This window comes from Halichoerus grypus, chromosome 11 (assembly GCF_964656455.1).
Source record: "Halichoerus grypus chromosome 11, mHalGry1.hap1.1, whole genome shotgun sequence".
NCBI classification, from domain to species: domain Eukaryota; kingdom Metazoa; phylum Chordata; class Mammalia; order Carnivora; family Phocidae; genus Halichoerus; species Halichoerus grypus.
Genome location: NC_135722.1, coordinates 36280298 through 36304026, shown reverse-complemented (window position 1 = coordinate 36304026; position 23729 = coordinate 36280298). Strand labels below are relative to the sequence as shown.

Below are 23729 nucleotides of genomic sequence, written 5' to 3'. Positions count from 1 at the left end.
TTTGTCGAAGATTAGTTAGCCATAGAGTTGAGGGTCCATTTCTGTGCTCTCTATTCTGTTCCATTGATCTATGTGTCTGTTTTTGTGCCAGTACCATACTGTCTTGATGATGACAGCTTTGTAAGAGAGCTTGAAGTCCGGAATTGTGATGCCGCCAGCTTTGCTTTTCTCTTTCAACATTCCTCTGGCTATTCCGGGTCTTTTTTTGTTCCATACAAATTTTAGGATTATTTGTTCCATTTCCTTGAAAAAAGTTGATGATGTTTTGACAGGGATTGCATTAAATGTGTAAATTGCTCTAGGTAGCATTGACATCTTCACAAAATTTGTTCTTCCAATCCATGAGCATGGAACGTTTTTCCATTTCTTTGTGTCTTCCTCAATTTGTTTCATTGAGTATTTTATAGTTTTCTGAGTACAGATCCTTTGCCTCTTTGGTTAGATTTATTCCTAGGTATCTTATGGTTTTGGGTGCAATTGTAAATGGGATCAACTCCTTAATTTCTCTTCCTTCTGTCTTGTTGTTGGTGTATAGAAATGCAATTGATTTCTGTGCATTGATTTATATCCTGCCACTTTACTGAATTTCTGTATGAGTTTCTAGCAGTTTTGGGGTAGAGTCTTTTGGGTTTTCCACATAAAGTATCATATCATTTGCAAAGAGTGAGAGTTTGATTTCTTCTTTGCCTATTCGGATGCCTTTTATTTCTTTTTGTTGTCTGATTGCTGTGGCTAGGACTTCTGGTAGTATGTTGAATAGCAGTGGTGATAGTGGACATCCCTGTCATGTTCCTGACCTTAGGGGGAAAGCTTTCAGTTTTTCCCCATTGAGAACGATATTCACTGTGGGTTTTTCATAGATGGCTTTTATGATATTGAGGTATGTACCCTCTATCCCTACACTCTGAAGAGTTTGCATCAAGAAAGGATGCTGTACTTTGTCAAATGCTTTTTCTGCATCTATTGAGAGGATCATATGGTTCTTGTTCTTTCTTTTATTAATGTATTGTATCACATTGATTGATTTGAGGATGTGGAACCAACGTTGCAGCCCAGGAATAAATCCCACTTGGTCATGGTGAATAATCCTTTTAATGTACTGTTGGATCCTATTGGCTAGTATTTTGGTGAGAATTTTTGCATCCATGTTCATCAGGGATATTGGTCTGTAATTCTCCTTTTTGATGGGGTCTTTGTCTGGTTTTGGGATCAAGGTAATGGTGGCCTCATAAAATGAGTTTGGAAGTTTTCCTTCCATTTCTATTTTTTGGAACAGTTTCAGAAGAATAGGTATTAATTCTTCTTTAAATGTTTGGTAGAATTCCCCTGGGAAGCCATCTGGCCCTGGGCTCTTGTTTGTTGGGAGATTTTTGATGACTGCTTCAATTTCCTTAGTGGTTATACATCTGTTCAGGTTTTCTATTTCTTCCTGGTTCAGTTTGGGTAGTTTATACATCTCTAGGAATGCATCCATTTCTTCCAGATTATCTAATTTGCTGGCATAGAGTTGCTCATAATATGTTCTTATAATTGTTTGTATTTCTTTGGTATTGGTTGTGATCTCTCCTCTTTCATTCATGATTTTATTTATTTGGGTCATTTCTCTTTTCTTTTTGATAAGTCTGGCCAGGGGCTTATCAATCTTATTAATTCTTTCAAAGAACCAGCTCCTAGTTTTGTTGATCTGTTCCACTGTTCTTTAGGTTTCTATTTCATTGATTTCTGCTCTGATCTTTATTATTTCTCTTCTCCTGCTGGGTGTAGGCTTTATTTGCTGTTCTTTCTCCAGCTCCTTTAGGTGTAGGGTTAGGTTGTGTATTTGAGACCTTTCTTGTTTTTTGAGAAAGGCTTGTATTGCTATATACCTTCCTCTTAGGACTGCCTTAGTTGCATCCCAAAGATTTTGAACAGTTGTGTTTTCATTTTCCTTTGTTTCCATGAATTTTTAAAAATTCTTCTTTAATTTCCTTGTTGATCCATTCATTCTTTAGTAGCATGCTCTTTAACCTCCATGTATTTGAGTTCTTTCCAACTTTCCTCTTCTGATTGAGTTTTAGTTTCAAAGCATTGTGGTCTGAAAATACACAGGGAATGATTCCAATTTTTTGGTACAGGTTGAGACCTGATTTGTGACCTAGGACGTGATCTGTTCTGGAGAATGTTTCATGGGCACTAGGGAAGAATGTGTATTCTGTTGCTTTGGGATGGAATGTTCTGAATATATCTGTGATGTCCATTTGGTCCGGTGTGTCATTTAAAGTGTTTATTTCCTTGTTGGTCTTTTGCTTAGATGATCTGTCCATTTCAGTGAGGGGGGTGTTAAAGTCCCCTACTATTGTATTGTTGTCGATGTGTTTCTTTGATTTTGTTATTCATTGGCATATATAATTGTCTGCTCCCATGTGAGGGGCATAGATATTTAAAATTGTTAGATCTTCTTGTTGGATAGTCCCTTTATGATATAGTGTCCTTCCTCATCTCTTATTATAGTCTTTGGTTTAAAATCTAATTTGTCTGATATAAGGATTGCCACCCCAGCTTTCTTTTGGTGTCCATTAGCATGTTAAATGGTTTTCCACTCCCTCACTTTCAATCTGGGGGTGTCTTTGGGTCTAAAATGAGTCTCTTGCAGACAGTATATTGATGGGTCTTGTTTATTTATCCAATCTGATACCCTGTGTTTTGATTGGGATATTTAGCCCATATACATTCAGGGTAACTATTGAAAGATATGAATTTAGTGCCATTGTATTGCCTGTAAGGTGATTGTTACTGTATATTGTCTCTGTTCCTTTCTGGTCTATGTTACTTTTAGGCTCTCTCTTTGCTTAGAGGATCCCTTTCAATATTTCTTGTAGGGCTGGTTTTGTGTTTGCAAATTCTTTTAGTTTTTATTTGTCCTGGACTCTTTATTTCTCCTTCTATTTTCAGTGACAGCCTAGCTGGATATAGTATTCTTGGCTGCATATTTTTCTCATTTAGTGCTCTGAATATATCATACCAGTCCCTTCTGGCCTGCCAGGTCTCTGTGGATAGGTCTGTTGCCAATCTAATGTTTCTACCATTGTAGGTTATAGACCTCTTGTCCTGAGCTGGTTTCAGGATTTTCTCTTGGTCTCTGAGTCTTGTGAGTTTCACTATTAGATGTCCGGGTGTTGGCCTATTTTTAATGATTTTGAGGGGGGTACTCTGTGCCTCTTGGATTTTGATGCCTGTTTCCTTTCCCAAATTAGGAAAGTTCTCCGGTATAATTTGCTCCAATATACCTTCTTCATCTCTCTCTCTTCTTCTTCTGGGACCCCAATTATTCTAATTTTTTTGCTTTATGGTATCACTTATCTCTCAAATTCTGCCCTCGTGATCCAGTAGTTGTTTATCTCTCTTTTTCTCAGCTTCTTCTTTCTCCATCATTTGGTCTTCTATATCACTAATTCTTTCTTCTGCCTCATTTATCCTTCGCAGTTAGAGCCTCCATTTTTTATTGCAACTCATTAATAGCCTTGGTCAGATTTTAGTTCTTTTATTTCTCCAGAAAGGGATTCTCTAGTATCTTCCATGCTTTTTTCAAGCAAAAATATGGAACGCTTCATGAATTTACATGTCATCCTTGCACAGGGGCCATGCTAATCTTCTCTGTATCTTTCCAATTTTAGTATATGTGCTGCTGAAGGGACCACATGGATTTTTTTTTAGGGGCTTCATTTTTTTCCATTTAATTCTAGTTCTACTGAGCTTAGTTTGGCTATTGTTATAAGATGGTTTTCATGTCTTTCATTCCCATTTTGTTCACATCATTTGTAGAAAAAATATTGTATAAAGAAATTAAATAACATTGGAAAGTGGTTAAATGTTATCAGTTATTTTAGATTCATGCATTTCCTGTGTCATAAACTTAAGGTCATTCTTGGGTAATATGAGATTAAGCAGATCATACTGTAAGCTTCTTTTTAAAAGATAAAAAATGCGTAAAATCAATAAAAATGGAAATGAGGACATGGAGACTAGGACAAGCACTAAGGAAAAGCAGCAGCCAAAGTGGATAGTTCTAATTCAATGAAGTGGTTACAAATGACCAAACTTGCAGTCAGAAAAGTCTTATGTTTGAATTCTCTACCACTTACTACCTTTGTGAACTTTAACTCAATTCTTTCTAGGTTATGTTTAAGGTGAAACCATACAATGTAGGTAGATCAGTTCAAGACCCATCACCACCATGGCCACTATTACTGTTGTGATTGTAGTCATGGAAGACAGAAATATGAAAAGTTGGAGATGCAGTTTGAGTGATGTAATTGGGCAAGGATGAAGGGGTATTGTTTGACCTTTGCGCTCTTTATAATAAAATAAGCAGAATAGTATGAATTATGTGCTTTTGAGCTTGCTTCCATGTGTATGTATGGATGGATGCATTCAGCATCACTGGGTGGCTCCCCACTATCCAACTAAAAAAATCTACTTTTTCCATGAGTTGTCATACAATTCAGTTCTTGACACTTATACAGTGATACACTGGGCACGGAAACATTGGATGAGGAAGCAGGTGGAGAGTGGGGAGAAAACAGGTAGCTGGCCGTGTTTGCATGGCTTTGCCTATCCCAATGAGTAAGTGCTCTGTCTGGTTTATCTGTTCTCCACAGATGTTTGTGTTAACCATATTAGACAAAATTGGTTCTTTCCTCCTTTGCTCAAAGGAAGCTTGTAGGGAAAATGCTCTGCAGTAAGGGCATGAATCTCCGAATTGAAAGTCCGTTTTCTCCACTCTTTTCCTGTGTGATTTTAAGCAGGTTCCTTCTTCTTTTGGTTTCCACTTTGCTGTTAGGACATACAAGCACTAGGGCCAGGAAAGTCCTGCATGTGCATCATAGTTCATTCATTTATTAACTTTGTAATCAAATTTTTATTGAATGATTTTTTTGTGTTAGATGTAGTGTTTGGTGTGTTACAATCACAGAGCTTGTCCTTGTCCTTGTTCCTACCCTCAAGGAATGTGTTATCTAGAGGGATAGCTGGACAATAAATATGAGTGTATGTATAGTGAATGCTACAAAGGAGAAATGCAAAAGTGTCTTGGGTGATAAATAGTGCAGGCCAGTGGTTTGCAAACTTTATCTGCAAAGGGACAGAGAACAAATATTTTAGGAATTACAGGCCAATACATACAATGAGTAATTGTTCTCTCCAAATAGCCAATAGTCTTCTTTATATTTTACACTGAAAAATGAAAAACCGTCCAAAAAATAAAAATGAAAAACCATCCTTACGTTAAATGGGTCTTGCAAAAAAGAGGTGGCAGGCTGTAGTCTGCTGACCTCTGATTAGGCACAGTATGTAATGCATAATATAGTCTGCTGGGTGTTGTATCTCTACCCAGGGAATGTTAATGGTGCCTCTTCTCTTAGTTAAAGGATTTGTCTGAGAGACACCTCTCCCTCTCTCTCTCTCTCTCTCTGTTTCCACTTATCTCTAATTCCATTTATCTCCTTTTGCATCGTATCCTCATAGAGTTCAAAAACATGAATGGAATACATGCAGTCATGCTTACCAGTACTTTCTTTATATTTTAATTTGGCCTCTGAGAAAGGATTTCACCATGCACTTAGTTTTCATATGATGTTCTGGTGAGTGTATTGGTTAGTGCACTTGTATAGATTCTGTGACAGCAGCTAGGTTTGGTCATCAGTATGCTAGGCTGTATCTGCTGAGGCAGTTGGAGAGAGGAAGATGGAGAGCAGATACTGAGGGTGCAGACCGAGGAAGAGAAAGGAACAGCTAAAATACCTAGCTTCTACAGCAGCATTAGCAAACAGGTTTGTTTTGATTCTCCATTGTTTCGCAGGTTAAAAAAAAAAATCTATTTTTACTTATTGGAATCAGAGGCCTGATATCCTCTATAGATACACTAAGCTCTTTGGAAAGGCCCCTAAATAGGAATCAAATTCAATTAGAAAATAAGACAATGTCTATTATGTTGTAAAACTCATAATATTAATAACATTGCAAATACAAAAGCCAAGATTTTTTTGAAATGGCACTTAAGATGCCCGAAACACTTAAAAATGTTCTGAATTTTATTCATTCTACTATAAGCCTATCGTAAGTTTTCAATTCAAACATTTTTATAGATATCTCTAAATATAATTATACCAAGAACTAGAAAAGGAGAAAAAAAATCCAAATGAATTCACTTATCAAATATTTCCTTTTTCTCTCTCTCTCTCTCTGCCCCCACCCCTCCGCTTTTTTTTTTCCCCTCACTTTCCCCTTAATTGTCTCAGTGTCTGACTTTTTCTGATCGTGTTGTATTTAAACTAAGAAAAAATGTGACTGGGGAAAATGCCAAAGATCTAATCAGGGAATTGTCGATAATAACCACGTGACTCGGGCCATAAATCACTTTGGACTAAGCATCATCCTTCATCTGGGTGTGAAATTTTCAATACCATTTATTTGTTATCTGCCAATGGAGATTAAAATGTCGCCTTCCCAGGAGATCTTTCAGAAATGGATGGATCCTCAGTGTCAAGGCAGCTGGGAAGCTGCCTGCCTGAAGACAGTCAAATAAAGCTGATAGCATGCTCGGTTCTTTTCTTCCCTAAAATTTCTTCATAACATCCAGTTTAGAAAGTGAAAATTTGGTCAAACCATTATGTTTCGTATATGATGACAAATGCATCTTAACAAAAAGAAGAGCAATTGATTGATGATCTTAGCATTGTATGTTTGTGTGTGTGTGTGTTATTAGGCATCTGATGTATTTGTTTAACAAAGTAAACAAAGAGCATTCCCATGAAAGTCCTGCAATTGAAACAATAACTAATATTCTGAGCACTTGCTATCTTCTAGGCACTAATTCCTTTACTTACGTGTGTTATTTCATTGGATTTTCCCAATTGCCCTGTGAAGTAATTCGCTATCTCCATTTACAGAAGAATTTCTAAGGTACAGAGAGGTTGGCAGCCCAAAGTTACACCATTTATAAGTGGGAAGGCCAAGATTTGAACCCGGTCTTCACAGCTTACACTCTTCAACACTGTACCAGATCCTGTCTCCTTCCTTCATAGAGGTTTTCAGATTTGCAGTTCTGTATTTCTTTGTGTATCTTTCTATCATGTCCCTGTCCTCCCTAGACTGTAAGTTGCATGACGGCAAGATTGTAGTATTTTGTTCACTGCTGCATTCTCAAAGCCCTAGGATAGTGGCTGGCACACAGTGGGAAAGCAGTGAATAAATATCTGTTGGAAAAATGAATGAAAAATGTCCTATAGGCATAGTATTGGCTAGCAATAGTACCAAAGGAAATATTTGTCTTCTGCTTTATAGATGGCCAGTGTTGAATGCGGTGAGTCCACCCTGTCCTAGTGCTTTAGCTTTTTTCTTTTTGATAGTCCCCAGTGTCAGCAAATTAGATACTACTAATTTCCACATTTTGCATAGGAGAAAACTAAGATTCATAGATATTAGTTATGTGAACTTGGACATACTGTTTTAATCAGACCTGTTCCTATGTCGAATCATAATTAAGCCCAAATGCAGAGGTGATAGAAGCCTTCTGCTCTTAAGCAAAGCTTGCTTCAGTTCTGTTTGAATATTAGGCCTTACCACACTGTATCCCAAGTCTTTTTTAGTTCTATTAACTGACATTCATGTAACAATAGCTAATGCGCATTATCCCATATATTACAAATATTTCAACATTCTTTAGCAATGACCTTTATTATCAAAACTGTAATTGTGATAGCAAATCCTCAGTTTCTTAAAAACTTCCTCAGGTATGACATAAACTTGCCCTTGAATATTAACTAGAACCTTCGTATGTGTATATGAGTAATAGTAACACTTCACATCTATGTAGCATTTACAGAAACACATTTAGTTGGTATTTACTATCAGCCAGGCTGTGTCAAACCCTTTTACATACATTATCTTATTTATTATCTTTTTATTATCTTTTTATCCCATTTCTACACCTGAGCCACTTGAGGTTTGTAGAGGCCAGTGACTTGTTTAAGCGAGAATCAATAAATGGGGAAGCAAGGTACCATTTTCAGGACTATGCAATTCAGAATTTAGGATCTTGCCACCTTCGTTTTCAGTCTTGCCTGGTTCTCCCAAAATTCTTAAAAAACAAAAAAAAAAACAAACAAAAACCCAAAACAGTTTAAGTGATTGGCTCAAGATTACAATATTTATAACAGGCAGAGATAGCAGTAGAATTCAGGTCAACTAGATACTACTCTGTTGGATTTGACACTACACTTAGTGAGTCTTATACTTGTCTATACATGTGTTGAAGAGAAAAGAAAATATTTCCTATTTAAACTTATAAAAAATTTTATTGCCTGCTTTTCCTTGCTGTACTCAGGTGGCCCTTTAAAAGTTCTAATTGCTGAGGTTATTACATTTATATTCAAGGATTAGGATATTATAGCAAAAACAAGTTAAATTCCAATAATCACAGGAAATAAAAGTTATTCCTTTTGAATATCTTACTGATATTCTGATAGGGTAAAATTTAAATAAATAGATAACTAGGTCGAAATGCAAGATCAGTTTTGCATGTGAAAACTCAGCAAGTATTCTCAGTTAAACAACATGTGATCGTTAGATGATATTGTGAAAAAGGACTCTTCTGTTAGTTGTTTCAATGCAGAGAAGTCTTCATGCAAGCTGAGACGAGGCACGTTCTTCGGGGCTTCTCACTGAAATGGCAGTTTTCCAGGTACTTGGCTTGGGAGCATCGAGCACAATATTTCCTAAAACTGGACCTGAAATGGATGGAGCCAGGGAGTACTAATCAGTCTATGTAATTGATATCATAATAAAGTAAAGGTTCTCTGGATCCTTTTTTTCTCCTATGATCAAAGATAACATGAAAAGTCCATATAACTCCATTCATTACATTTGGTGTGTCATTGTATTAATCAGGATAGAAAGTCTATTCCATTCCAATAGTAAACCACATGATCTCAGTAGCTTAGATTATAAATGTTTATTTCTTACTCTTATGAAGTCTGATGTGCATTGAGTCACCCTCGTCTATCTTATAGTTATGCCATGTGTTCGACAGGGCTTCCAAGATCACTGTGACAGCAGAAAGGAGGGGTAGACAAGAAACATTTGCTAAATGCTAATCAGAGCACTTTGTTAGATCACAAGTTAAGGAATTGAAGTAAATGTAATCCCCCTGCTTTAGAAAGAGCAATTGCAATTGAAGGACATTGGTGAAAACCTAAAAGATCACCCATCATGCACACTTTTAAATAGGTATATACATTGTGTCAGAGGTTCTCAGACTTTGCTGCCTGGATATGGGGTTCTGAGTGAAGCCTAAAATGTGTGAGATTGTCTGGTTCAGGAGAAGGTACAAGGTTCAGATCTACCAAAGCTTCTGAAATTATTTGCCCCACAGTTTCTGGGGGTGGACGCAGACACTGACTGCTCTTCTGTTTCTATGGAACTTTACCCCAGGCTTATAGGAACAAAGATACTCTGACTTCTCAGAAAATATACAGCATCATTTATCCCTTGAAATGGCTGGCATTGATAGTCTTGAAACGAGGAAAGAAGCATTTCCTTTTTTTTTTTTTTCAATGTCTAAAGAGAGCATTTTCTGCCACAGGACTTAGAAAAGCTAATAAAACTTGAGTGAAATGTTAATAAAGCATGGAAATAAATAATAAAGCTGTAAAGTGGCAAAATTTGAAGAGATCTTGAGCAGTTGGGACAGAGATTAGTCTCAGGGGTTCAGGGATGGGCTTTCAGGAGGCCTGTGAACGCCCTGAAACATTTGTATGTATTTGGTTTTATGCATTTTATGGAGAAGGGCCCATCTCTAAAATATTAACCACTAACCTCGTTTTACAGAGGTGGAATTTCCAATCTGTAGAGATCTAAAGATATACCCGAGATCAAGCAAGTAATCAGGAATAAATCCATTTTTAAAACCCTATTCCTCTTAGCCTCACTGTTATGGGTTGAATTGTGCCCCATCCCCAGATATTGTTGCAACCCCTGTCCCCCAGTACCTGTGAATGCTACCTTATTTGGAAGTAGAGTCTTTGCAGATGTAATCAAGTTAAAATGAGGTTATTAGGATGACCCAAATCCAATATAGTTGAAGAGGAACTCTCTGTGAAGACGGGCACAAAGCAATTTGGTAATATGAAAACAGGGACAGTGATTTGAGTTATGCATCTTCAAGCCCAGGAATGCTGAGGTTTCCTGGCTACCACCAGAAGCTGAAAACAGGCAAGGAAGGATTGGTCCCTAGAGCCATTGGAGAGAGTATGGCCCTGCCACCACCTTGATTTCAGACTTCTAGCCTACAGAACTGTGAGAGAATACATTTCTGCTGTCTTAAGCCACCATGTTTGTGGTAATTTGTTATGTCAGCCCTAGGAAATGAATACATTCATTTATAATTTTCCACATCAGTACATTAGTTTTCATCATATTGGTGCCAGTGCTGATAATTATGTTTTGCTGTGTTTTTAAATACATGTTTACCAGTCCTAGTGTATGTACCTCCCCAGGCACTCTGGGCCCATCTGTTCTCTGGGCCTTGGCTACTTGCCTTGCTTCCTGGCTTGAATAGCTGGGCAATGGCTCCTATCATTCTCACGGCCTTAAAATCCTAGCCACCAGTCATAATTTATTGATTCTCTCACCTATTTTGGGGTAAAGTGCCAGCTTTGGGGCCTCCTCTGTCTGCTGACTCTGGGAGCACCTGCAGCAGCTCCCATGTCCAAGTCCAACCTAACTAGACCCATGGAAGCTCTAGCTTCCGCATTACCTCCACAGGGGCAGGGTAATATCAACTAGAATTACTGAATAATGTTCCTTGGGGCAAACTTTGACTAAAAGAAGACAGGGATTATAAGGAGATAACCCATGAATTGTTTTTTTTTTCCCCCTTTCTCCCCATCATATAGACTGTTCTAAGATGCAGATGTTCTATATGGTTTTTCTGACTTATCCCGTGTCACCAAGAAACCATTGGTATTTTCTTGGGAAGTTATAGTCAGATCATTGTGCACAATGTTCTTTGGCTTTACCTACTGTAAACAAAGGACTCCCATGTTTCTCCATGACTCTCTCTCTCTATACTCCTGACATTTCTGGTCACCAAATATATCAGGGGAGGACTGTCCCATACCAAGCAATTCTATAACACCAACTGTATGTCTGACACTCTCCACCTGGAGATAGTGTAAATCCCTCCGGTTAAGGGTTCAGTCCCAAAAGACTGCCCTGTCTACCACAAATTCAGATGCCAGTTATAAGTCCAGGTTGTCCCCTGTGCTATAAATCAGAGGTTCCCATGACCCCATCCTCAGGTTTGGTTAATTTGCTTCAGTGGACCCCAGAACTCAGGAAAATGGTCCACTTACTTGATAACTGGTTCATTATAAAAGATTACAACTCAAGAATAGTCAGATGGAAGAGCTGTATAGGGCCAAGTACATAGGAAAGGGTGTGGAACTTCCATGCCCTCTCTGAGCTCCACTCTTCCTGGACTTGCACATGTTCACCAATCTGGAATCTCTCCGATCCCTGTCCTTTTCAGGCTTTTATGGAGGCTTCATGTAGGCATGGTTGATTAAGTCATTGGCCATTGGTGACTGAACTGCATCTTCAGCTCCTCTCCCCTCCCTAGAGGTGGGTGGGGTGGGGTGGGGCAGGACTGAAAGTTCCATCCAGCTAATCATGTGGTTGGTTCCCCTTGGCAGCCAGCTCCATCCTTAGGGCTCATTAACATAAACTCAGGTGTGATTGAAAGGAATTTGTTATAAATAACGAATGACATCAATTTCATGTTTATGCTCTGGAGCTGGGAACAAAACTAAATATTTTTTTAAAGATGCTCCTATAGCTGTTATATAGGAAATTAAAAGGGTTTTAGGAACTATGTGCCAGGAACTGTGGATGAACACCAAATATATATTTTTTGTTATACCATATTATCACAGCTATTGTTATGGATTGAATTGCATTCCCCCAAAATTCATGAAGTCCTAACCCCCAGCATCTCAGAACATGACTTCATTTGGAAATAGTATCACTGCAGATGTAGTTAAAGTGATAAAGGAGTAGAGTGGGCCCCTCATCTGATATGACTTGTGTCCCTATAAAAATGGGAAATTTGAATACACACATGGAGAATACTATATGAAGATGAAGGCAGAGTTTGGGGTGACATTTTTACAAGCCCACAAATGCCAAAGATTGCCAGCAAACCACCGTAAGCTAGGAGAGAAGGGCATGAAACAGATTCTCCTTCCCAGTCCTTGGAAAGTACTGGCCAACACCTTTATCTTGAACTTGTAGCCTCCAGAACTGTGAAACAATAGAATTTTGTTGTTTAAGCCATTCATTCCAGCTTGTGGTACTTTGTTATTGCAGTGCTGACGAACCAACACACCTCTCTACCTTATTTCTCACTCTCATTCTTTCTTGCTTTCACTTGATTGTACCAACTTCCTGTCTGAACCATTCAAAATCATCCCAGGATATTTTTCCATAAACTTAAGCCAATATAACTTTGACTCTTATTTTGATTTTAATATGTGTGTGGTTATCCCTGAGTTGAGTGCCAACTAATAGAGAAGAGATAGGATATGTCCTTTTCCCGGAAAAGCTCATGGTTTTAAGCAAGACCAGTCTCATTTGTAAAACACTTGGAATCCAGTAAGGCAGAATGTTGCATATTATACATCTGTACTGTGACAGAGTCCAGGAAAAGGAGAATCTCATCATAAGCTTCTAGAACTGCAAAATAAACTTTTAGCTATGGGGGACTTTATCTGTGTGGCTTCCTAGCATCACCAAAAAAGCACAAATTCATATTTAGTGTGATCTGTACGTATTTTTGAATTCTCACAAATGGATTTGTGGCAGACAAAGGGAAGTCTTATTCCAAATGGGAGCTCAGACATTGCTAAGCAACACCCCTTGTTGGTGATTCAGACAAAGTAACCAGGGTTTATGACTGTGGGTCTGGAGTATATGTGATGAATGGTATTAATTGGGAGTCATTTGATACTAGATGGTAAGGAAAGTTAATTTCTCCAGCTAAGTACACATGGTCAGTAGCTGAAACTATTCCCCAGACCAAGCCATTATCCCCATCAAAAGGCATTTATTAAGTGCTTATTTGTACATCACACTATGCTAAATGCCAAACCAACTAGCAATTAAAACCCACTCCCTTGTCTTAAGAGAAAACTGAGGCACATTAAAATTTATGAGAGTTGATTTGAGCAGATATCAGTTTGAATGGAGCAGCACTCTGCAGACAGGAACTAAGGAAAAGGCTTTTGTAGAGCACACATGGAGGCCAAACGAGGAAATTATTTGAATGGTTATAGCTTAAGTGCTTGCCTTATTTGGGAAAGCCTACTTGGCTGTTTGTGATTGGTTAAGTTTGGATTTCTTAATCTTGAAGTGTTTACAGGAATTGACTCTGGCTCAGGTTTTCATGCTTCTTCAGTCCCCTAGTACATTGATTGTTGTCACCTCAGTCTAACGGCTTTCTTGTTTGATTACTTTAATACTTGACAGTATAATCCATGCGGGTTTGAAGGAGAGAACAACTAACTTCACATGGAGTTTAGCACTTCAAGTAAAGAAACTTTGTATATTTAATAATACCTTTTTTTTTTTTAGAAGAAACCAATTGAGATCTTTCTTTGTTCATTGTTTCCAAATATCTCTATAGTTAGGGGGCCACGTGAGCTTGTTGGTGTATATTAATGATCAGAATATGGAATTTATTCAAAATCTATGATTTTTGCTTCCAAACTGCACTCCCACTATCCTAAGGGAAGTTATGTCCAATAGTACCATGGATTGTAACCTCTCTGATGCCAGGGCTAGTCCCAAACTGTCTCCACTGGATCCTGAATACCTGCAGAAAGCTTAGGTGAAAGGGAGGTATATAAAATCATCTGAGGAATGAGAAAGCCTTCCCTTCTGGTTGAATTCAGTAAGGATAACGTCTCAGGGCATTCCCATAAGGAAGACACCAAAACTTTGTTGAGTGCCAGTCATGTCCCCGGATCCCTACCAGGGACTTTCTTTCTATAATCCCAAAGGAGACCCTTTCCTTCATTTTAAAGTGGGTATAATTACATTTATTACTCATTTACAACTGTAGAGTCAAATAAGAGTATTTATGTGAAGAAGATGGCACTGTGTCTGGCACAGGGCACATTTTTAGTTATCTTTCTCCTCTTCCCTCTATTATATTCAGCACCTACCAAACTGGCTTCCCAGTGATTTTCTGTGCTCCTGCTTAGATTAGGTGCATTAAAGCCCACCAGAGACGCTGGCTATGTTTTTGGTTAGCATCGTTTTTTAAGGAAAATATCCATCTTCCTCTTCTCTAGTCTCCTTCTTTTAATAATATTGAATGGAAACTTTACTGCGAGTAAAGCCTAGACCCCAAATATCTGTCATTTGGACCATTGAATTACCTCCAAAGTCAAAGCTTGTAATTTTCTCTTTCAATTCATACTCCTTTATTTCATTATTTTTTTAAAATTTCAGTATAGTTAATATACAGTGTTCTATTAGTGTTGGTATACAATATAGTGATTCAACAATGTTGTACATTAGTCAGTGCTCATCATGATATGTGTACTCTCTAATCCCCATCACCTGTTTCACCCATCTCCCCAACCACATCCGCCCTGGTAACCACCAGTTTGTTCTACATAGTGAAGAGTCTGGTTTTTTTTCTTTTTTCTTTGTTCATTTGTTTTGTTTCTTAAATCCCACATATGAGTGAAATCATATGGTATTTGACTTTCTCTGACAGGCTTATTTCGCTTAGCATTATACTCTATAGATCCATCCATGTTACTGCCTTTTTGCTCCAAAAGAGATCTATGCAAAATACTAAAACTACTATGCCCTTATTTAACCCTTTCAATAGCCTAGGATTTCCTATAGGTAAGGCCCAGACCCCCAGTATAACATATTAGACCCTCTGTGACCAGGTTCCTAGCTTCCCCTTGAGACTCCTACAGTTCAGGGGCTCCTATGTAGATTGCATTTTCATGCACTGGCATGATCTTGTTCTTCAATTTTGCATTTTTCCTTGCACAGGTGCTTCTGCTTGTGGCTTCCCTCTCTTTCTTAGTCAACTGTGTTCATTCTTTCAGAAATAGCTCATGCTATTATGCTCCTTCTGGCAGCCTATGGAAAGCCTAGGTACTCTTCCTTAAGGGTTTCTTATCATCTTGTGCTCTGTCAGGAATTTAGGATATTATATTCAAGTCCTCCATTAGTACCTGTTGCTCCCACAGCAGTCTAGCTCATGGGTCAGCAAAATTTCTCTGTAAAAAGTCAGGTTGTAAATATTTTAGCTTTGTGGGACATGTGGTCTCTGTCACAACTATTCAGCTCTGCCATCCCAGCAAAACAGCCAGAGACAATACATAAATGACCTTGACTGTGTTCCAATAAAATTTTATTCACAAAAATAGATAGCTGGCCAAATTTGGCCTGTGGGTTGTAATTTGTTAACTCTTGATAATGAGAATGCTATCTTATGTTTCTTAGTATCTCCAGTGCCTCGGATAAAGAGCTTGCTCAATGTTAATTCAACTGGGAGTGTTAGCCCCTCCAAACCATCACATGCCAAGTCCTTATTCTTATTTTAATTTGAAGTACAATCAGGTTGGTGTTAAATATTTTCAATTTTGTATCCAGCAGGTGTGCCTCATTTGGGGCCCAGAGGCAAGTTCATATTTACTAAATTCCCAGGTCACATGCCAATAAGGAGATCCGTGCATTCTGCCTGAGCATCTAAGGCTTCTTGCTCATTTTCTCAGGTATACCATTGCCCTCCAGCCTTTCAGCTGCCCTTGAACCAGCCACAGTGCCGTCTGTGACCTGCTTATTGAAAGCTGTGTAACTAAGTACAGTAATAGAATTTTTCAATCAATACCCAATTGTAGCAGGAGCTGGTGAAGAGATTTCAGGGCATCTCTAACATGCTGAAATAACTTGGTGTCACTAAGAAATCAGGCAGCAGAGAGCAGTATTAATTGAGTTCCATCAATCACACATGTGGGCATTGGGCCTGAAATTTGGTGTAGAAACAATAATATTGCATGATGTGTATTTGCTTGCGTAAACCCAGACAGCAAACTCATCTCAACTCTGCTGAATTGCACTCGGCTGGTCTAGACCTTTCATAACAGCTTTTTTATGTTTTTGGTTTTGTTTGTTTGTTTGTTTTATCCCCTATTCAAAAACTCCGTAGTCTCCTCTGTGTATATAACATAAAATGCAAAGGAGTGGCACCTGCTGGTAAGCCTGGTTACAGTGGCTGCCATGAGGGAATATAGCCTAATAGAGACTTGGAAGTCAAAAGACCCAAAGTTAAAATTTCCACCTGCTCCACCTGCTATGTGTTTTGAATGTGAGTCAGGCTCTACCCAGGGCATCAGTTTTCTTAGCTCTACAATGGGGATAATGGCTGACTGCCTCATCACAGTGTTTCAGTGAATTTCAAAGCAGTTTTTGGCCGTGAAAATGCTTTGTAATGACAGTTGCTGTATTATGAACACCTCAGTAATTCTGCTTCTCCAGGGAATGATGTGTCAACTGTAAGTGAATTTTCTTTGTAATTTAATCTGTTAAGTGCCAGAAGTTTAATTTTAACAATTTTTATGGAAGCATTTCTCAAAGAATGCACAATGAAATAACTGCTTTATTAGACCAAATAGTTGATGCAAATTTAACTTATTTGTTGTTCAGAATTAACACTGGGAATTATGCTTCTGTTATCAGTGTTGTTGCTCTAAGTGCTGCAGGCTCTGGTACTTCCCTGTGATTGGGTTCTGATTTCAGAAGTAACTTGGCTTTTGCCTTCCAGAAAATCCCAATTTGCCACTTTGTTAATTTGGACAATTTGCTTCTTTCCACGAAGGGGAAGTGCAGACTTGGAGAATTACTGAAATAATGTGACATTTGGAAGGAACATCTCAATACCATTGAGTTTCAGTCTCTTCTTAAAGAGTGGTGAAATGAGATCCAAAGAATTTAATGACTTTATCAGAATCACAGAGAAAATGATTGTCAAAACTTATCCACAAGCCCTGATCGCCTGACAACATTAATAGTAACAGACTTGCATAAAGCTTTACAGTTTCCAAAGCATTTGTACATCCATATCTTTTTGGGACCTCTCTGAAACCCTGTGAAGTTGACAGGGTAGGGGGTCATTCCCTCTGTTTTGTAAGTGCTAAGTGACTTTTCTAAGGCTACCTGGTTAGTATATGATCAGGAAGAGATACTGGGGACATGAGCACATACCTTCTGACCACAGGTCCCAGTTTTACTGAAAGCCATCGTATTTCACACTACTGAAATATTTCCCGCCCACTCTAGCATGCAGTATCAATGCTACGTGACATCTGGGTCACTGTGGGTTTGCTGACTGCTCGAAATGATCTTCCTCAAAGAGATGTCTTCTCCCAATGAATTCTGCATGTTTCCGAGCAGTTTCTTCAGTGTGGCTGGTGGTGTGCTCTGAACTGTTCGCAGCACTTCAAACCTCCTCTGGAAGGTCTGTACTACTAGCAATAGAAATCACAGGCACCTTGGTATCACATCAGTTTTTACCCACTTAAGCTCACAGTCTGCTTCCGCCTCCTGTCTTGTCTCCTGTCACTTTTTTCTTAGTACTTTAGGTTCCACCAGTACTGAATTAGTTGAAGTCTCCAATACCTGGAATCCTGTTTTTTGCTGTATTAGTAAGAAACAGATCAGTTAGAGGTGATACTAACCCAACTCAAACTGGCTCAAGCATACCAGTGAATTTATTAGCTCATTAAACTAACGATGCAGGCATAGAAAAGGCATTGCTGGACTCGAAGTTTCCAAATTAATATGAAGAAAACTGCTCTCTTTCTCCCCATTCCTTCAGTCTAAAGTTTTCTATGTTAGATTTTTGTCTCAGGCAGCTCTCAAGTAGAAGGAAAGATGACCATTGGCAGTTTTAGACTATCAGTTAAGCAATTCTATTGAAATGAGAGTACTTCCTACCACCCCCAACCCCACAATACCATAAAGAAAATGTTCCTTTGAATTGGCTTAGTTATATATGTCTATTTTTAGCACATGCAGTGAACTCAACCCAAGCCACAAGAACTAAGAGCAAGGATAAGATGGATTTTGGAAATTAAAATAATACATGGTGCTACTGTAAATGGAGAATAGATGCTGAACAGGTAAAAGCAAAACAATATTCACTACATGCATTAAAATGCCTTGCTCCATCTTATTCACCTAGAAAACTCCTATTTATCCTTCCACATCCTACTCACAAGAATATTCTGGGCAAAGGGAATAACAAATGAAAAGACCCTGAATTGGGAAAGAACTTGGCTTCTTTAAGGAATAGAATCGTTAGAAGATATTCACCAAAGGTGCTATTTCCTCCAAGATATTCAATTTTAACTTTTAACAGAATTCTAGACACACATAACATTAAGCACTGAGTCATTATTGCTAACAAGAAATTGTTATCCATTTAATCTGTCTTCTCAGGAGTTTTGAGCTAAGGGGCACCTGGGTGGCACAGTTGAGTGCCTGACTCTTGGTTTTGGCTCAGGCCATGACCTTAGGGTTGTGAAATCCAGCCCTGCCTTGGGTGTTCAGCACAGAGTCTGCATGGAGCCTGCTTGAGTTTCTCCCTCTGCCCCTCCCTTCCATGGGCTTGTACTCTCTCTCTCTCTCTCAAATAAATAAATAAATTTGGGGCGCCTGGGTAGCTCAGTCAGTTTAGTGCCTGGCTCTTAATTTTGACTCAGATCATGATCTCAAGGTTGTGAGATTGAGCCCCCAGTCAGCCTCCATATGGGCTCAATGGGGAGTCTGCTTGAGTTTCTCTCTCTCCCTCTGTTCCTCCTCCCACACTCGCTCTCTTTCTCTAAAATAAATAAATCTTTTAAATTAGTTAATTAATTTAAAAAAAGGAAGCTTTGAGCTGAGCTAAGCACAGGTTTTTCCAGGCAGAGTTCTGGGAGTCCAAGTGTAACCTGCTTACCAGGTGCTTTACGTTGCCAGTGGTGGTAGGTGGAGCCTATGGATTAAGACGTATCTGGAAGGAGTTATACTTGAGATAATTGGTTCAGAAGAAGGTTAAACTCTTAAGAGCGAGAAAGAGAGTGGAGGACATGACTTACAATCTGAACAGGTAGAGACAACAGGGATGTGGCTGAGCATGGAGTACCAAAATGACCCGCTATGGCTGGGAGCTAAGGGGCAGAGTGAAGTATTGCTGTGCAAGTTGGGTGGAAATGTCTCCAAGGAGTCGTCTTTCTGCTTATAGTAAGATCCTTTTCCTTCAGTGGAATCATTAAGGTAACAGGAGATAGAAACAGGATCAAGCTATTTCCCAAACTTTGGTTCTGTTTCTTCATTATAATGAAGACTTTGGACGTAAGAGGAAATACAAAAACAAGGAAGTACTGGTTAGAGCAAAGAATGTTCTTTGTACTTGTCATCCTTCCAGTCATTGAACGCACGCTGTCCATTTATCTAATGTAAAACAGGCCCTGTTCTGGGCACTGAGAGAAATAGAGAAATGAGGATTTCAGGGTCCTGTTCTTTATAAGCTTGGGTGTAGTAAATTACATATAAACCAGTCCTTTCAAAACAATGTGAGAGGCACTCCACCACTCAAGAGCTATGTAAATTTGAAAGGTATCTGTCTAAGCCTCTATTTCCTTATTTATAAAGTCGAAATAATACACCTACCTTGTAGCATTTTGGGGTGGGATTAAAAGAGATCAACAGTGTTAAATGATTAAGGCACTATCTGGATATAGTAAATGTGCAGTACTTTTTCTAAGGGCTAGGATTACAGCAAAGATTTGGGGTAACAAGGTGGAAGAAATATCTGGGCCTGGGAAGTCCCTACATAAGGAATGCCATTTGAACTGAGTCTTGAAGGATGAATTGATAAGTGAGGGAAGGACATTACAGGGTGGAGAATCATGCAAAATACTATAGTATTCTAGGGGAGAATTTTGTTTATGGTAGAATTAGGTAAAACATATTGAGTAATATTGAAAAAAAAACTTTAGGAAAATCAGAGTGGAATCAGATTATGGTGGCTACATGTAGCATTCCAAGGAAGACTTCTGTGGTTGGTAATGAGCCTTCATAAGTCTTCAGGCAAAGGAGTGAAGTACTTGGAAATGATATGTGTCTAAACAAGTAGCAATGAAATGGGGAGGAGAGGATACGAGGACACGGTGACAGTGTGTTCGTGTGGAATAATGGAGGGTGATATTCGTTTGGACCCACAACTCTTAGATGAGTGTTAAAAGAATACAGCAGGAGGAACACATTCTTTTTGCTTTGAAAGCAGAAGGCATGCATGTGATGCCATAGAGGAGTTTAATTGGTGTAATTTACCGTTCATCAGTGATGATTTTTTTTATGGAAGTTGGCAGCATTGACACATCTGAGAGTAGTCAACCTATCCATTGTCTGTAGAGTTGCGGGGGAAATGGAACTCACCAGCACCTGTCTGAGTCTGTTTGGCAGGTATTGGCAGCATCGACCTTAGTTTTATCAGCATGAAAAACTGTTCAGTGAATGCACTACATTCAGAAAAGAGGTTGCTGGAACCCCTAGAAAATGGCTTTGACATTGCGTGGTGTTCTGGTTATTGTTGTTTTTATCTACAGTGCTTTGTCTCACTCTGAAATTCTTTTGGGGAAAAAAGACCCACATTTTGATCCTTTGAGTTTAAAATGTATGTATTAAATTGTCTTTGATGATAGAGGTACCTTTTTGTGTTTGCTGCTTTGTAAGGCTACAGGCAAATGATTATATCACAGTTAAGCTTGATGCTCTACCATAGTGGGCATCAGTCTGAGCCCCTACCTGGTCAGTGTGTCCTCATTACCTATCTGGCATTACTGATTACAGTAATGCTCTATGAAACCAATAAAATGAACAGGAATTGATTTGGCCTTTCATTAGATGTTTTACAATCTGCTAGATGATAATCATTAGCATTTTCTCTGTGGCTCTTGAAATAAGACCATCCTTTTACTTGCTGCCTCTGCATAGCCGTAGGATTTCATAAGTCTGATAGATAGTGGGATATCTCTGCAGTCATGCCCAGGAGGTTGCTCCCATGAGCTCAGGGCACTCCTAGTCTGAGAGACTGGATCCCCTCTATCTTCTCTCTCTGTGTTCTTCTCATCTCCATGTTGAGAAATGTCATCAGCCATCTACACCCTGCTTCTCATCTTTGGCATGGCTTCTGTTGCGTAGCCAATCTCTGCTTCTCTCCCTTACCTTTCTTCCCTGTCTCCTACTTCTCAAGTTCTCAGCTTTTATATCTAATGATCATCAATTCCTTTTTCCTAAGTTGAGACACAATCACAACACACCTGGGTTGATAATCTCATTCACGTCACCTGGCTATATCACCAGTAATTTCTTGGGTATGACTATTGGATAAGGTGTCATTCTGGATGTTGAAGGGTCCTGATTCCACTCTTGAAAAATAGCAAGCAGAAAATGAGAGCACCATGAATGGCTAATGAAAGAAGGATGGGGCACCTGGGTGGCTCAGTCAGTTAAGCCTCTGCCTTCGGCAAAGGTCATGATCTCAGGGTCCTGGAATCTACCCCAGGTCAGACTACCTGCTGGAGTCTGTTTCTCCATGTCCTTACCCTCCGCTCTCCTCCCCCTGCTCCCGCTTGTGATTTCTCTCTCTCTCTCTCACTCACTCAAATAAATAAACTCTTAAAAAAAGAAAGAAGGAAATGATCTAACTGTTGGGGGTAGATTTTATTTAAAAGTTTGAAAACAACTAATACTGAACAAACGCCTCTGTTCCTGTGGTGAAGAATTATTCTCTGGCACCTAGGTGGCTCAGATGGTTAAGTGCCTGCCTTCGGCTCAGGTCATGATCCCAGAGTCCTGGGATCCAGCCCCTTGTTGGGCTCCCGCTGAGCTGGATGTCTGCTTCTCCCTCTGCCTATGCCCCTCTCCCCACTTGTGCACCCTCTCTCTTTCTCAAATAAATAAATAAAATCTTAAAAAAAAATTCTTCTCCATTGCTCAGTGTGTAAGTGTATAATTCCATTTACCCTGTATTCCATTCTGTTGAAGAAGAAAATAGAAGCCAAAGCATTTGTAAAAGCCCAACATTAGATGCAAACACTTGAGTGTCTTTACCAGTGAAAATGGGAAGTTTAAACAGCCTGGTGATACTCAGCTAAATCTTTTGCTGGCTTTAGAATCTACTCTATGATTTGTAATTTATTTATTCAATAAGGAACGATTGAATATGTATTATGTACCAGGAACTGCGCTTGGAACTAGAGACAGAGATGAAAGACCTATTTGCTTGAGAAGTTCAAATCTATTAGGACAAACAGATTAGCAAGAAGGCAGTTAGAGGACAGTATGGTAAGTGCTATGATGAAATGCGCCAGTGGTCCTCTGGAGGAATCAAGGAGGAGACCATAGTGGGTTGAATAGTGGCCCCCAAAAGATATTCTAAGCCCCCCCATTATACCTGTGAATATGACCTTTGGAAATAGGGTCTTTGCAGATCTAGTTAAGGATCTCAAGGTGAGGGGCGCCTGGGTGGCTCAGTCGGTTAAGCGGCTGCCTTCGGCTCAGGTCATGATCCCGGGGTCCTGGGATCGAGCCCTGCGTCGGGCTCCCTGCTCAGTGGAGAGTCTGCTTCTCCCTCTCCCTCTGCCTGCCTCTCTGCCTACTTGTGCTCTCTCTCTATCTCTCTGTCAAATAAATAAAATCTTTAAAAAAAAAAAAAAAGGATCTCAAGGTGATACCATGCTAGAGTTAGCATGGGCTCTAAATCCAGTGATTGGTGTCATTATATGAGAGAAAAGTGACTCCTTTTCCCATGGGGAAAGGCTTATAAAGATAAAGGTAGAGGTGGGACCTAGCTTCCTATCACCCAGAATTTCTGGCAGCCAACAGGAGCTAAGGAAAGGCATGGAACATATGTTCCATATTCTCCCTCAGAGCCTTCGGAAGAAAGAAATCCTGCCAGCACCTTGATTTCAGACTGAGGAAAGAGTTTTTTGTGTTTGTTGGAACATACCAAATCAGTGGTAATTTGCTATGACAGCCGAGGAAACTGATATGGGAGAGCATCTAACCTAGACAGGGGTGGGAGAGGGACATCTATTAGAAAACGATTCCCAGTTCAGGAGACATTTCAGCTGAGATTTGGAGGCCAACTAGGAGTTACCAATTTATCAATGGGGAAAAGAATTCCAGGCAGAGAAAATACATATAAACGTAGTTCATGTTATTGCCAGAAAAAAAAAAAACCTTCCCTAAGGCCTAATTCTATAGAAGGGCAAAAGACATGCTGCTTGCACAGATTTGTCTCCTTTGGGCAAAGATCTTGCCTTTGCTCTGCAGAATCTACGTGGGTCATAGATGATTGGAGGAGTCGTTGTCCCCTCTCACACCTTGACTTCTGTCGCACTGGTTGAGGGGACCATCCATTTCACATCTGATTTATTGTGATAGCTTTCTAACCAGTCTGTCTGCTTTCACCATTGCTTGTCCAACCCCATGGTCTGTTTTTCTCATCACAGCAGTTAGAAAGATCTTGTTCAAACCTAAATGACATATGACACTCTTGAGCATAAAATGTTCCAGTGGCTCTTCATTTCATTCAGAGTGAAAAAACAAAGTCCTTAAAT

General features: G+C 39.3%; 1 protein-coding gene and 1 non-coding gene across 4 annotated transcripts in view; one reads left to right on the top strand and one right to left on the bottom strand.

Annotated features, from left to right (window-relative positions):
• Positions 1–23729, top strand: part of NELL1 (neural EGFL like 1) — a 792671-nt gene that overhangs the window by 551002 nt on the left and 217940 nt on the right. The window lies entirely within an intron of this gene.
• Positions 3571–3677, bottom strand: LOC118544696 (U6 spliceosomal RNA). The gene has a single exon (XR_004921723.1). It is a non-coding gene; the product is annotated as a U6 spliceosomal RNA (small nuclear RNA).